Below are 13809 nucleotides of genomic sequence, written 5' to 3'. Positions count from 1 at the left end.
AGAAAATTGGGTTTAGCAATTTATCCACATGTGCTCCTTGTCTTTATTACTTGTTCTCTCATTTCTGTTTGGAAAAATCTTAATTGTTACCATGGGAGTATGTTGTATAAAATTGTGTAAACAAGCTGCAAATGAATACAACTAATGGGACCTTCCTGGATACAAATTCATTAAGAATAATATGTTTAAGCAGTGCCACCTTAGTAATAGTGGGTAGATGTATATGTGTAAGTGGGCACATAAGCTTTTAGGGGTAGAATTATTTATTTGAGTGATGCCAAAGTAGTAGTAGGGGGTTTACATTTCAGCTGCTTCATGGCTGAAGTTAGACAATAATAATGTATCACTTGCTCTTTATTTTTCTGCTTTGCACAATGTTGGTGATATGTAGATTTCCCTATCCCCACAGAGGGGAATTGTGCAGTACAGCCACATTTATACTGTATGTTGTGCTTTATATGGGCTCCAAAGCAGTATTAATTGACTGCACCTAATACCGGACTACAGGCTTATGAAAGGACTATGCTGAAGCCAACGGTGCAAATATTTGTAGGCAGAATTGTATCTCCAGACTGCCCAGGGGTCCAGCTAACAGCACACTGTGTCACATATGCTGAATCAATATGAAGAGGGAGTGTAAAATACATATATTTACATATAATGTTTAAGCAGAAACTCATTACAGCTGAGAGATAATGGCTTTATCAAGGACTCTGTGTTTGCTTCAAGGCAGAGAGGCAGCTTCACTTGGCTAATCAAGGTCGTTCAGTGAACATATTCATTTTCCTTTGTGAGTGCATGTCTATGCCTTTCTGAAGGTCACTGAACAAGAAATATTACTCTGTGGGAAGATTCTTATTGTTTTACTGTTCCCTTGATAAAGAGTGTGATCTGACTGACTGAAAGGCTGTTTGGCTTCTCACCTTAGTTTTAGGCCATCACTTGTTTTTCGTTCCTATTACTTACTGTTCATACATACAACATATGTACAGCTTTGTAGGCACACATTAATGCACAGGCACCAGATACATCAGCTATGCACAGGCACCAGATACACACAGACACAGGCGCCAGATACACACAGACACAGGAGCCAGATACACACAGACCCTGGCGCCAGATACACACAGACACAGGAGCCAGATACACACAGACACAGGCGCCAGATACACACAGACACAGGAGCCAGATACACACAGACACAGGCGCCAGATACACACAGACACAGGCACCAGATACACACAGACACAGGCAGGGCCGCCATTAGAAATCACGGGGCCCCGTACAACAAAATTTTTGGGGCCCCCTGGGCCCCGCCCACACTGACGACCAAGCTCCACCCCATATCCCGCCCACTCCACATCGCAGTTAAAAGACCACACAGACATCAGCGCTAAAAAAGTAAACCCCCCCCCACACAAGTTGTAAAAAGTTATTGATGGTCAGGGCCCCCTTATAAAAAATTGGGGCCCCAAAAAAAAAAAATTACATTTTTTTTTTAAAACATTGGTGGCAGGGGCCCCCTTATAAGTTAAAAACAAATTGGGGTCCCAAAAAAAAAATTATTTTTTTTTGAAAAAAAAAAACATTGGTGGCAGGGGCCCCCTTACAAGTTAAAAACAAATTGGGGCCCCAAAAAAAAATTTGAAAAAAAAAAATTTTTTTTTTTTGAAAAAAAAAACCAAACATTGGCGGCAGGGGCCCCCTTATAAGTTAAAAACAAATTGGGGCCCCAAAAAAAATTTGAAAAAAAAATTTTTTTTTGAGAAAAAAAAACTGGTGGCAGGGGCCCCCTTACAAGTTAAGAAAATTAATTTTATATAAAAAAAAAAAAAAAAAAAAAAATACAATGGTGGCAAGGGGCCCCTTACGAGTTAAAAAAAAAATTGGGGCCCCAAAAAAAAGTTTTAAAAAAAAGATTGGTGGCAGGGGCCTATAGAATATTAAAATAAAACATTGGTGGCCAGGGGATTAAAAAAAAAAAAAACACAAACTGGTGTTCAGTAGGATTGAACTCATGGCTTCAGTACTTCAACTTCGCCTCCTTTCGTGACTTCGGGTCTTTTCACCGCTTCAGGACTTCAATTTCGGCTGTTTTCGTGACTTCGGGTCTTTGCGGCGCTTCGTGACTTCGGCTTCGGCTGTTTTCGTGACTTCGGGTCTTTTCGGCGCTTCGTGACTTCGGCTTTTTCCGTGACTTCGGGTCTTTTCGGCGCATCGGCTTCGGCTTTTCGGCACTTCCGCATTCGGCACGCAAGAGGCAAGACGTACGGCTCGGGCGCTCGTAAGGGGGGCCCGGATCTTCAAAAAATGCAGCGCTGCCGGGCCCCCCTTCATGCCCGGGCCCGGTACGCTTGTCCCCCCTGTCCCCCCCTGATGGCGGCCCTGGACACAGGCGCCAGATACACACAGACACAGGCGCCAGATACACACAGACACAGGAGCCAGATACACACAGACACAGGGGCCAGATACACACAGACACAGGCACCTGATACATACAGACACAGGCGCCAGATACACACAGACACAGGCGCCAGATACACACAGGCACCAGATACACACAGACACAAGTGCCAGATACACACAGGCACCAGATACACACAGACACAGGCGCCAGATACAGACAGGCACTAGATACACACAGACACAAGCGCCAGATACACACAGAAACAAGTACCAGATACACACAGACAGGCTCCTGATACACAGAAGCAAGTGTAGTTGGGATAGTTGGTGTCTCTACGGTTCATCCATCCAAGAAGAATTGTGCTATGTGAAATATAGTATAACTATGATGTTCGCAATTCATTCACTTCCTAGGACACTGTGTGTAGGTAATGCACACACAAAGAACATGAAATTTTCTAGGGCAAACACGAGAAGGAATAACCTCAAGAAAGGTCTGCTCTTGACCTCTGACTAAAACGCACGTACCAGTAGAATACTTAAAAGTAGCGGACCCCCGAAACCACGCGGCCTGGCAAACTTCCAGTATGTGATATGCCTGCTGACTGTATTGGATGGAGAAGAAGCAGAGAAGAGCTGTGTGATCATGATTGGCATTCATAAAATATGGTAAAGGTACTACATTCACACAGTATTCATCTTCCCCTCCGGCCCATCACCCCCTGAACATCAGCCAGCCCCAGGGTAGCAGTAGCACTATGCCTCCTCCATCCAGCAATTCTCTCTGGCCCCCCTATGATTGTGGGGTCTGCTTCTTCTCTAGTTACTCCAGTGCAATAGATTTCTTCCCATATTAGAAATGCTGATGTACTACTGGCCTTCATTGGTTAGTTTTCTTCCAGGTGCAACTGCAGTAAAGCTATTACCTTTCCTTTCACCCACTGTTAAGTTTTGTAGAGCTTGATTCTTTTTTAGCTATTTATCAGTGGGGAAATGTTCTTCAAGAGGAGTCAGCTGGGGTTACATTTTGAGGATCAACCAAATCCACCTTTTTAAATATGTCACCTTATATATTTTAAGTATAAAAACAAAACAAGTTCATATTTATTTAGGAGGTAGTTCCATTGAGAAGTGCTCTCTCATGCTTAAGACAACTCCAAATATGTTTCTCTACACACGTAAGGGGTTTGTATCCTTCTGTGTTTAATTGTACTGGAATATGGTTTACACTGTGTAAATGCAACTGTCAGGGTATACATACAGTATGCATACAAAGAAACAAATAACATACTCTTCAAGGAAAACAATGTTTATTCCAAATTTCCAACTGCAACATTTACAATCACTGAGCAAACCTAGAGGCACTATGTACATGAATATATATTCCCTAGTCTGCAAATAGGTGGCAGAACACTAGCATGAAATACAAAGTGATACTAAGAATTAATCAATATTACCAGTGCCCTAGCACTAGCATACAAGCTTTGAAATATGAATGTCTGCTGGTAGTGGAGAGCTTTTCTTTCAACGATGTGTCCCAGTTATTGTCTCAAGGCTTGTGGGTATATTATCTGATTTTGACCCATTTCATTTCACAACACATGTACTGAGTACCAGGAAGAAGCACAAGAGTACTAAGGGACTCAAGGGAGCACCCATCAGTGCTTATTCTAAACGCACTTTAAGTGCCAGGCCAAACTGGCCATCCCCCTCACCCCCTGCTAGAGTCATCGCAACCTCAAGGACAGGAGTTCTCAACCTTTTTTTACATGTGAGCAACATTTAAATGTAAAAATAAGTTGGCGAGCAATACAAGCATGCAAAAAGTTCCTGCGGATGCCAAATATGGGTTGTGATTAGCTGTTGGTAGCCCTTATGTGGACTGACAGCCTACAGGAGGCTCTGTTTGGCGGTACCCAAGGTATTTATGTAACTAGAACTTGCCTTCAAGCCAGGAAATTAAAAAATAAGCACCTGCTTTGATGCCACATCCAAGGGGTCGGAGAGTAACACGTTTCTCAGGAGCCACTGGTAGGGGATCACTGCTCTAGGGCATAAGTCTAAAGAAAGGAACCATTTCTCTCTTTCTCTGGCATAATATTCCAGTCAAGATATACGTTCTCCCTTGTTCTCCCTTATCTGAGTTTTAATAGAGGTTTCGATATATTTATGTATCCATAAATTTTAATAGAGTTTTAATAGAGGTTTCAATATATTTATTTTTTCCAATTCCATTAGTCTATATCTGTAAATTAATTTAGCCTGTGCTCCCATCTTTACACTTGGTTAGTCTTTTCAGCCTTAATCTCACATTTCATGAAGTCTGAATAGCTAATACTGATTTTCCCTTTTTCTCAGAGGGATATTGACTCTATGTGAAAATTTCGGCTGCTTTTGTTCCTGTTTTTCATGATGCATAATGTAAAAGTTGTATTTGAAATTTTCTTTGTTTTTTGTGATTTGATGGGGTGGTCGGCCCTTGAATCAGGTACCCAGTGGGCCCCCAAGTACTCCTGTTCAACGCTGGGCACCTCTCCTAAAAATGTATCAGAACTCAATTTATGGTAATAATCATGGGCTTAGATCTATTGTGGATATTGGCAGCTTCCAGTGAGAAGCTGTGGCCATAAACAAAAATATGGTGCCTATAGCTGCTGGAAGCACAAGTAAAGATGGACTCACAAATGTCTTCCCTTGCTGGCATGATTGAAATGCTAAGACTTTAGGGACTGACTGGGGCACCCTGTTATTCAGTTTAGTACCTCCACCACACAGGCCAGGAATATTAATGGCAACCCCCCCGCAATTACTAACCCCCTATCCAATCACTGCATATGTACTGTAGAGTTGTATAGTAATCCCCCCAGAGGGACTTGAGGACCACCAATTGTATTTCACTCTTTAACATTTCAGTTTCGTGCATGCATGTTCATGCAAAGCATTTCACTTGCCTTTTCTGTTTCTTTTCTCTATTGGTGGCAGAACTGTAGCACCTGCTTGTAGCGGGTATCAGGCCATAATGGATTTGCAAGATTCCCATTGCGTAAAAAATTCTGCTAAACCCTTTGTGTGTTTTTAAGTAGAGCGCATGATTTGCTATACGGTTTCTTAAACATGTATTTGGAAGTCTGCAGTTGCCCAGAAGCTGAAATACAATTTAACCCCATTGTGTCGACTGAAATCAGCTGGAAAGCTTTGCAATTGATGTTCATTTTTTATTTTTGTTAGCTATTTACCTTAATATCCCTCCGTCTTTTTACCAGAAGATTCTTCTGTTTACACACAGTACTCAGGAGTGGCTGCTCATATAACCTACACATCATAGTATACAGAATGCGTGGTGCGCATGATCAGTCCCAAGTCTCTGACTAAAGCTATTATGTAGTATTTGAACTATAGCTAAGCACATTATTAAGAGACTACTACAAGCTAATTAGTGCAAGATTACAGCTAGGAGGAGACATTGGAGTCTAACTATCATATACAAAACGTATAACTGTCTCTGAGAGTCAGGCAAAGCAGCCAGACAAGCACAGTAACTTCTGGTACATTTAATAGAAGATGACAGGTGGGTGTGGCCTGTCCCATTATTGCTCTCAGCTTAGACAGGAAGAGGAACAGGAGTGAGTCATAAGATAATGGCAAAACAGCCCTTAACCAAAATGGCCACACAAGCAGGTTACTACAATAAGAATAGCCATATCACCTAAAATGATCATATTTATGTTTTGCATACTTTTCTTTTTCTACAATCATTATAAGTGCAGCATTATATTTCTCAGCCATTTGTAAAAATTTCCATTTATGAAGCTGTAGTGTTTAACAGCAGCTCTTTTAGGAAAGGTTTGTTCATGTTTATTACTATGCAACACAGGGGACATTAGAGAGCGCCCTCTATAGCAGGTCAGATACTTTGCCTTAGCCATGTGGAGCAGAGCTGGCAACTTCTCACCTTGTTTGTATATGGCAATAAGCTTTGTTCTTATTGGTTCAGGAATGTGACTGACAGTGTTGCTTCACAGAATGGTTATTTTATCTGTTTTGTGAAACAAAACTGTCATTTTGTGGAAAGAATGAATCCTGTGCTATAAAATCTTGCTTTCTGTCGCAGATATCTATTTTGTCATTCAAATCTAGCTTGACAAGCACTAGTTAGTTAAACTATTATATATTATGTCCAACTTTGTTTTTACATAATTCATTCTGTAAGTAACTTTGCACATAAGTGTGTCCATTACATGGAGGTTATACATTTGTGAGACAGATTGCTTGTTAAACTGTACAGAATAGAGTTTGTGATATAATGACATCCATTTGTGCACTAACCAGATTTTGTTTTCATTCTTTAATAGAAATAAGTCTTTTGTATATTTTTTTTCTCTGTGTATGGTCACAAATTCTTATATAACATGAGAGACATTCATTATGTGTATTAGGGATAGTTTTGTATACAGAATGTATTAAGGACAAACGGCACCCCATAAACACAGTAAATTAGCTTTTCCCATAGTAATGAAATAACTACAGTGCGGCTAAATTGCACCTCTGCAGTTGCCAATAATAACAAGCAAACAACAAGCAAAAGACCTGATTGGTTGCTATTTGGCAATTGCACTTTGGAAGTAATTTCTCAAAAATAAGCCCTACTAGCCACGTACTGAGCAGTTCTCTCAAGTTGCAGATCTGTGTAGCAGAAATGCAGGAGAAAATGTTGCTGTTTCCATTTGGTATCCTTCTGCTTGTATTCTGTTCAATTGCAAATTCCATACATCTACATACATTGCTACCAATGTTTCCTAGCTATATATTGTTACCAGAGCAGTGAACACAACTGTACTATGTATTATTATTATTATTATTATTATTAAACTTGGAGGTGCTTTCAGTTCAGGCAGCTGTATCTTTTAGAACAGGTGCTTGCCCATTGTTTTGATTATAGGCTGCTGGGTAGTGGATGACATCATTCCAAATTTCATTGCTGCAGTAAAGAGAGACCGAAGCTTATCAGAGCACAAGTCACATCGTTGAGGGCACTTGGAAAAGTAAGAACGTGGCTAGTCCCACATCATATTTCAAAATTAAATATAAAAACTTGTTTGCTCTTTTGAAAAACAGATTTAGGATTCTGCTGGAAAAGCTTACATGTTTTCCTGTGACAGAATCCCTTTAACTGAGTGCATTTGTGTATTATTGGAAAAGCTGTAGTGTATTGTATTGTGTAATTTTCCATAAAATTCTGCCTATAGCTGAATCCTACTTTTAACAACCACCGAGCATGTTATATCTTCATATAATCCCATGGCCATTTGGGGAACTGCTGGCAGTGATGGGGACTTTGGCAAATATTTATTGTGAAGAAACGTCAAACTGTCGAGTATATGTGACGCCTGGCTTTGGTTTTCTTTATTACTCCTTCATTTTAACCATTTTTTTTAGCTCAAACAATGAAATGTTCCTTTGGCCCTTTGAGGTCTACAAAAATATATTTACTTGGCTCTATATTTATTTTCCCTATGTATATAAGCTCAATATATTGCTCAATATAAAGCTGAAAAAGGCAGATAAAATCCAGGTGTCTCTTGCGGTACTGAAGCAGCTACAAACTGCAACAAGATTTATGGAACTATATAATAAAATTAAAAAGCTACTGAATGGCAGGTTCTAATGCAGGGAAGATAGAATGAAGGCCCTTAATCAAAGCTTATTAACATGATTAATTGCATTGCAAATTACCTATTGTGAATAACCAGGACTGATTGTAGTCATCACAATAGATTTACATTTGCATTGTTACTAAAACATGAATTCTTCTGTAATAGAATGTTGGAATAAATACAAGGTAAAAAGGGCAGATTATAATGAATGTTTATATCCTACCAACAAATAAAAGACATTTTGAAAGGAACGCTGAGCTTCAACCAGTCTCTCCTTGAAGCTGAAGAGAATGACGAGATTGCAATCATGGATGATCATTACTGCTCTAACCTGCTCAGAAAGAGTGATGAGACGAGAGGAACCCAGGAGCAGCCCAGGCACAAGCAGGTACAGTCCACATTCACTTTATCCGGCTGCTTCTTTATAATTATGCATCTTGTTTACAAATTTTAGAAGAAAATAATGAAACCATTTGTGTAAGTGGGCTTTTGTGCAGCCTGCCAATGCTACTGTAATATCCAAGGGATTTTGAATATTTTTACAAACACTTTCTAAAGAAATCTGGGACATATTAAATGAACCATATGTAATATGTACAGTAAATTGCCTTGTATGGGAAGTTATAGGGCTTATTTATGACTGTAAGCACAATTCCCCACAGTCAACCGTGTAAAATATGGTTGCCATCTGTCCGGAGTTCATCCAGACAGCGCGCAGTAGAGCAGAAAGCCGAACTTTAACTAAAAAGTCGTCTATTTCGCTCAACTGCGCATGTGTTTGCCCCAGGAAATTTGAAGAAAGAAGAAGCCGGAAGAAGATCGCTCTGTGATGCTCGCTGGAAGAACCCCGGGCCGGTGCAGTTTTCTGCTGATAGGAGCACCAGCCCGGGGTTCCAGGTAAGTAAATACAATCACTTGGGCTAGCTAACATTTGGCACCGCCAAGTGGAAGAAGACTACCCTTCTCCTTTAAATGCACAGTACTTGCATCAAAATATGTTCTTTGCACTTCTGTTTCAAATCAAGTGCAGTTTATTTACACAGACCACTTGAAGACCAGGAGGTTGCTCCAGTGTTCCCTCAGTGCCCTGTATCAATGCCATGTTTTTTAATTTTTTATTATTTGTTGTTATGTTTTGGTAGCAACACCACATTTGTGTTTTTTGAGTTATTTATCCTAGCAACCATGCATTGTTTGAATAAAAGACTGGAATATGAGTAGGAGCGGGACTGAACAGAGAGACGAGTAATAAAAAATAGCAGTAACCATACATTCGTAGCCTTACAGAACATTTGTTTTTAAATGATTGATGTATTTTTAAAAAAGGCTAATTGGAAAGTTGCTTAGAATTAATCATTCTATATCATATTAAAAGTTAACTTAAAGGTGAACCACCCCTTTAACATGGCTAGAGCAATTTATAGAATATATAACCCTATTTCCCTGTAATAAAGAACTCTCAAATGGCTCAAGTCTAAACAGAAGGAAAAAGAAAGAACTGTGATCACGCAGAGACTGAGACCAGGCACATACAGTATATATTTAAGCATTCCGAATATATTTTTATGTCCCAGAAAAAATATGTAAACTCTAGCTATTTTAGTTCTCCATTTGCTTCCTAGGAAATCTCATCCACTGCTTTAATCATGTTCCAAAAATAGTAATGGCCTGCGCCTACAGTATCATAAGCCAAGGTATATCTTGCATAATGCTCCCTGGCTCAGCTGTAATTGTAGCAATTATGTTGTGAATTCCCCCATATTCCAATGGCAATTTTATACTCTACATATAAAAAGAAAAGTCGATCAGCTGAGATGTCAGACTTGCATTTATTTATTTTTTTATTTTGCATATTTATGTCTGGAGCAATGGCATCTGCCATATCTGCCATAACTAACACTGCTCCACTGATTTGCAGGGAATGCTTTCAGGGTCGGACTGGACATTGGGGGCCCACCGGGTAACTATACTCCAGGCCCCCTGAGCGCATGTGCGAATGTCTGGGCGCACACCGATGCGCATGCCATACTGGGGCCCCGATTCATTTTCATTTGGGGGCCCCGGACATCGTCAGAGGGGGCCAGGACATCGGGGGAGGGGGGCTGGGCCAGGGCCCACCGGGTTTTTTCCTGGCTTCCCGCCAACCCAGTCCAATGCTGAATGCTTTCCAGTGATTTTAGCTACACAGTTGCTCCACTTTTGTCTTATGGCCATTCTACAGCATATTATTTTCTTATATCTGTCCAAAACATTTCAAAGCTCTTTAAAAAACAGCAGTGATGTGTTGGACAGTTACACTTATGTTTCGTTTATGTAAAGACCCCCCTGCTTGCATTTTCAGCGGGACAGTGCCGCTTTTGACAGCTCAACCCACAGTCCCGCTTTTCTACTGAAAAGTCCCGACTTTCTCTGCACTGAACAGCCATAAAAAGAAACAAAGTTTCTAACTTAATTGGCTTTTGGCAGAGAGCCCAGAACAGCCTCCAGTTGCAACTAAGATAGTTTGTAACAATTTTGAGACATGCAAATAAGTAATTGTAACAATTTAGATAAGGAAGTCCCTTGGGAAAAGTAAGACTCACAGCTTAAGGGCAATTCACCTTCATTAGCAAAACTATAATAACTGAAAAAAAACAGAAATATGTTCAAACTTTCATAACCTGGAAATTAGGGGGTGTGGCCACAAAAATGATCGTGGTCAAAAAAAATTCTACGCACAGCAAATTTTTTTGTCCCTCTTTATATCTCCAAAATGTTATGAGGTATGCTTTAGTATTGTTTCACATAGAGCTTCTGGGTCTGTCAATGGATTAGGGGCCATGTTGAAAGCAAATGGGAAAGCAGTCCTGTGTATTAGACTGACCACTAGTCACATAACTACTTTAACTGCTTCATCAAAAGACATAAAAACAATCAGTTCCAGATCTTTGTAGGAATGCTGGAAAGTACCTGACACATAGGGGATTATTTATTAAAGTCTGAATGCTAAAAACTTGACATTTTTGAGTTTTTATACTATAGAATCCAAATTTTTTGTGGTAAAAAAAACCTTAAATTTTTCGAGATTTATTATAACCAGAGGCTGCAAAAAGTTTGATTCTGAAAATACTCCATCTTCAACCTGTCGAGGTCCTGTAGAAGTCAGTGGCAAAGGTCCTATTTGGAATTTGAAGATATTATTGTCTGTGCTGGGGTTTCGTACGATAATCCAAAAATGTCAGGCTTTTCCACAGATTTCACGAAAAATGTGGACTTTTCAGGCGTCAAATCCAAAAACAAATGTAATTTTTCGCGCGACAATCCGAGAAATTCGGATATGACAATACGAAAAGGTTTTTGTTGCTCCAATTGTTTTTTTTTTTATGATAAATAAAGGTAAATTGTGGATTCTAGTTTGGTCGGATTTTTTTTACTTAATTAATCAGAAACATTGGATATTAGTAAATAACCCCATTAATGTGCTGTTATTACTGGTAATACCCATTAAGATATACATAATATATAGATGTATGACTAAACCAGCAACAATATCTAGTCCGTCATTTGTTATTCTCTTGTTTAGGTCAATAATAGAGTCCACAGACTTGGGGGGTAATACCTTTTTAATCCAGAGAAAGTTCTTTGTACAACACCAAATATAAGTTAAAAATGTCTTTATTGAAAATGACATGGCAAAACAACCTGGTCTGCAACGTTTCAGGCCCCTTACGGCCTTTTATCAAGCTTGAAACTTTGCAGACCAGGTTGGTTTGCCATGTAATTTTCAGTTATATTTAACTTATTTTTGGTGCTGTGCAAAGAACTTTCTCTGGATTAAAGGACAAGGAAAGTCTAAAATAGAATAAGGCTAGAAATGCTGTATTTTATATACTAAATATAAATATGAACTTACTGCACCACAAGCCTAATGAAACAAATCATTTATGCTTTTAAAGTTGGCCACAGGGGGCTGTCATCTTGTAACTTTGTTAAACAACTAAGGGGCACATTTACTTAGGGATGAATATCGAGGGTTAATTAACCCTCGATATTCGACTGTCGAAGTTAAATCCTTCGAATATCAAAGTCAAAGGATTTACCGCAATTCGTTCGATCGAACGATCGAAGGAAAAATCGTTTGATCGACCGATTATATCCTTCGAATAGAATTATTCGAAGGATTTTAATCCATCGATCGAACGATTTTTCTTCAACCACAAATGGGCTAACAACCACAAAATATTGTTTGCAAGTAAATCCTCAATGTTGTGTCTATTGTAGCAATTGACACTTGACTTTGCAAATCTGAGGTTCAATAGCAAGTTGAATGTCAAAGTCAGGGTTGAATTTATTGGATTCCTTCATTTCTTGTGGCATGTTCTGTTTCTAAAGATAGTTCTCATAAGTGCCAGGGCAATAGTTTCTAGGTGATAGTTGTGCAAGTGGAATTCAACCCACTGTACATGATCCTGAGTGATCGTCTTAAAGCTACACAATCTTTATTCAATCAGAGTTTCTTAAAGCTGATTAATATTCAACTCAATAATCCAAAGGATAAGCATTCTGTAAATCCAATGGTAATCATGTCATCTGTTCTTTATTAGGCTGCGGCAGAAAGCTCTGGAAATGCTGCAGCAAGTGTGAAGATTACATTTTGATCCCCCAGAGAGATGATGGAAATGCTGTGGCCTCTGACTTGCAATTTAAACAGGGCAATATGGTAAAAGAAGACAAAGAACCAGCAGAGACCAATCAAACTCCATCTTGTTCTTCATTGGCCTTCACAGATCCTCTTATTGGTGGAAGTACATCTTGCAGTTCTAGTCCTGATGATGAAAGCAGCAACAACAGCAAAGCTTCCGCTAGACATTTAACTGTAGTATCTTTAGTTCCCTTTATTTCTTTTTATATGATGTTTTCTTACATCACACCTTAACCTACCAATATAATAGCATACCTACGGAATAACGGTTTCTCAGATGGGGTTTAGTAATTTGTGTATTTCGGAGCACAAACGTTAGTACATGAAAAATAGCCATTACTGTAATTTGCCTTACCTCTATATTACTGATGTGTCTTCATGCATGTGTATATTGCACAAAAAACAGAGGTACCAAGTGTCCACGTTGTTCTCCCTCCAGGAATTCCATTTAGAACCTGATCAAATACCAGTAGGTTGGTTATATGATGTACTACATGGAATTCCAATGACTGAAGTCTTGCCAAACAGGTTTCTTCCATCAAACTGCACACACATCCTTTTGAATTATTTTTGAAGCATCACATAATAGTTTTACTGTTTTTTTTTTTTAACTCAGATTAAATAAAAAAATAAAATAATAAAAAATAAAATAAAAAATCAGATTTGTGAAAGAAATGTAAGAAAAATCAATGTTGCCATGTGTTAATGTTTTGTAAGTGGATATCTATAGCTCCCTAACTGGTAATATGGATTCCGTTACATATTTAGCCCTGGTGTTGGCTTTTCTGCAGCGGCTTGTACAGGAACCAAGAGAATTCGCCTTCGTTTACTCCCAACCTAACATTGTTAACTTCATATTGGACATTGTTCTCTAGTTTTTCTTGGAGAAATAATGATGATTGATTTCTTTTCTTATCTGTTCCCATGGACTTTTTCATGAGCCATAGAAACTGTAGGATGTTGCATCAAATCCACTATTTTGGATTCGGCCGAACCCCTGAATCCATCGCGAAAGATTTGGCCGAATACCAAACCGAATCCTAGAAAACATGTTTTACTTGCGTG

The 13809-nt window shown here is 39.2% G+C and overlaps 1 pseudogene; it reads left to right on the top strand.

The window, feature by feature from the left end:
* The window catches only part of LOC108719948, a 61968-nt pseudogene extending 48657 nt beyond the window's left edge, over positions 1-13311 (top strand).
* Positions 13312-13809: the final 498 nt, after the last annotated feature.

The sequence above is a fragment of the Xenopus laevis genome, chromosome 6S (assembly GCF_017654675.1).
Source record: "Xenopus laevis strain J_2021 chromosome 6S, Xenopus_laevis_v10.1, whole genome shotgun sequence".
NCBI lineage: Eukaryota > Metazoa > Chordata > Amphibia > Anura > Pipidae > Xenopus > Xenopus laevis.
The sequence above is the reverse complement of the archived record's forward strand: the minus strand, read 5'-3'. Positions and strand labels throughout refer to the sequence as shown.